We start from the raw sequence: 2,923 nt of genomic DNA on the forward strand, positions 1-2,923 counted from the left end.
CTCCGCGGGCATGTATATGGATCTAGTTGTCACGCCGTTCACCGTGTCGGTGAGTAATGTGCTCATCGGCGTCGGTGCTACTGCCGTGACTATGATGCAGTACACTGTGCCTGCTGAGCGCATCTTCTCTTGCCTTGCATATGATTTCGGGTCAGTCCGTGAAGAAGGGGGCAACGGGAACTGCACGGCAGGCTGCTGCGAGTTCAGCCCTTCCACCCTCACCAAGGATGTGCGATTGTCTGTCAGATATATTGCTGAAGATCAGACCAACATGATGTGGTCAACCTTCCCGTGCGCTTATGGCATGCTGGTGGAGAAGTCATGGTACGAGTACTATAGGCGGGACATGTTCAGGTACACGCTGCTCAACAGAACCACCCAGGGCGTCCCCCTCACGCTCAATTTTGCCGCTGGGAAGGGTTCGTGTCTGGCGAAAGGACAAGTGCCTCCTCCGGAATACGCCTGCATCAGTGGCAACAGCTCTTGTGCCAACGCAACATATTCAGATACTCCTGGCTATATGTGCAAGTGCCTGGACGGTTACGCGGGCAACCCTTACGTCGCTAACGGATGCCAAGGTACGTGGCTACTATATGCAATTATGCATGCATGCATACACACAATAAATTCCTTAACTCCGTAAATTGTTGAGTATTCAGACATCGTTGAATGCGAGCAACCCGAAGTGTATCCATGCTCAAATGAGGGGACCTGCAAAAACAAGCTGGGAGGCTACGACTGTCCATGCAAATTCGGAATGAAAGGCGACGGCAAAACAGGAACCTGCACACCTGTATTCACTCCAGCAGCAAAGGCGACAGTGGGTAAGCTATTGCCAGTTTTTTATTGTTAGCTAGCCACGTTGCGTCAGGATGCAAGGAAAATTATTAGCACACAGCACACCTTTATTAGATTCTTGTTTAAAAGAATAAGTAAAAGTTCAATAGAACTAATTAAAAACATATAAAAAATAGCGTATAGGATCGGCAAACCCAAACGTCACAACGAGATCTGTTCCATGTAGAATCAATAATCATGCCCACGCCCCTTACATCTCTTGTACATCTCTTCATTCATATATACGCATGTATCACATAGGAGAACTGCTTGTACATCTCTTCATTCATATATACGCTCCCCTTACATAGTTGTCCCAAAGGATTTCAACCATTCGGTTGTATACTGCTCAATTTCATCAGAGTTTCAATCCCTTTCCACTTTTGATTTAGATTCTTTTTTCTTCTCATAATTCCAGTGGGAATTTTTTTTAGATTCCGAGAAGATGAACACAAGAAACTAAATTTAATTATTATTTCTGGTACAACCAATAGTGTAATTAATTGCAAATTTAATTAGTGATACAAACTGAGTTTGCATTTTGTCCATCTAGGTGCAATAGCGGGTGTTCTTCTTCTGGTGATTATATCGTTTCTTGTTATTCTTCGCAAGGAGAAAAAGAAGGCGAAAGAATTTTACAGGAAGAACGGTGGCCCTACATTAGAGAAGGCAAATGTGATTAAACTTTTCAGAAAGGATGAGCTCAAGCCAATTTTGAAGAAGAGCAACTTAATTGGAAAAGGTTGCTTTGGTGAAGTTTACAAGGGCATTCTTGACAATAAACTAGTTGCAGTAAAGAAGCCGATTAATGGTTCTGTGCTAGAGAGTGACCAATTTGCAAATGAAGTCATCATCCAATCTCAGGTCATCCACAAGAACATTGTTAGACTCATTGGTTGTTGCCTTGAAGTCGATGCCCCCATGCTTGTCTATGAGTTTATCTCGCAAGGTAGCCTCCATGACATTCTTCACAATAGCAATAACAAGGTGGCTTTCAACTTGGATGCACGTCTAAGTATTGCTACACATTCAGCCGATGGTCTAGCTTATATGCACTCAAAAACAAATAATAGAATTCTACACGGTGATGTCAAACCAGCTAATATACTTTTGGATGATAACTTCATACCCAAGATTTCAGACTTCGGCATATCTAGGCTAATTGCAAGTGACAAGGAACACAGTGCATCAATCATTGGCGACATGAATTATATGGATCCGGTGTATCTACAAGAAGGCTTACTCACTGAAAAAAGTGATGTCTACAGTTTTGGAGTAGTGATCCTGGAACTTATTAGCAGGGAGAGGGCAATCCATTCTGATAATAATAAGCTGGTAAAGAATTTCCTTGAAGCCCACATGAAATAGAAGAAAGCAACTGAGTTTTTCGACAAGGAAATTGCAATAACAAAAGATTTGGAGATCCTTGAAAGTTTAGCAAGTATGGCTGTGGAATGCCTTAGCCTTGACGTGGATCAAAGGCCAACGATGATGGAGGTAGCTGAGCGGCTACTCATACTAAGCCAATCTTGTAAGTTGTAAGATGTTTGTCACTAAGTTATTTTTTGAATAATAGGCAGCGGAGGTCTCCTACAATATTAGTAACCGTGTCTCCATCTGTAACTGTATTCAAAAGAAGTGCATTTTTACAGAATTTATAAGTCGAAGTATCCAGTGAAAATAGCTACTCTGTGTAATCTAAAAATTCCATCATGGTCCATCAGATATATAATGAACGGCGCCGACAGTACATTATTTTTGATTGCACGTATGTAGAGTTTCAAAGCACTTTCGAGGCTGTATGAAAAATCATGACTGCCTTTTCGCCCTCACTTGTCCGCCCTCACTTTCTCATTAGTTGTGGCTGAAGAAGTGATGAATTCGTACCTCATGTTTCCTTTCATGATATTTTTTAATGGTTACTGGGGGCAGTGAATCTCCACCTGAATATATTCAATTAAATTATACAAGAAGACTCGCAGCTCTATACAAGATGGGTTCAAGCGAAACTGAGAACACCGGGGAAACAACGGAGAAGAGACAGAACCCAAAAAAAAACACATACAGCCTAACCAGTCGAAGAAAA

General features: G+C 42.0%; 1 pseudogene; it reads left to right on the forward strand.

Moving 5' to 3' along the window:
• The first annotated feature begins 4 nt into the window (after positions 1–4).
• LOC123175930 (wall-associated receptor kinase 1-like) lies at positions 5–2,379 on the forward strand (annotated as a pseudogene).
• The last annotated feature ends 544 nt before the right edge of the window (positions 2,380–2,923 follow it).

This window comes from Triticum aestivum, unplaced genomic scaffold (genome assembly GCF_018294505.1).
Source record: "Triticum aestivum cultivar Chinese Spring unplaced genomic scaffold, IWGSC CS RefSeq v2.1 scaffold217482, whole genome shotgun sequence".
NCBI classification, from domain to species: Eukaryota; Viridiplantae; Streptophyta; class Magnoliopsida; order Poales; family Poaceae; genus Triticum; species Triticum aestivum.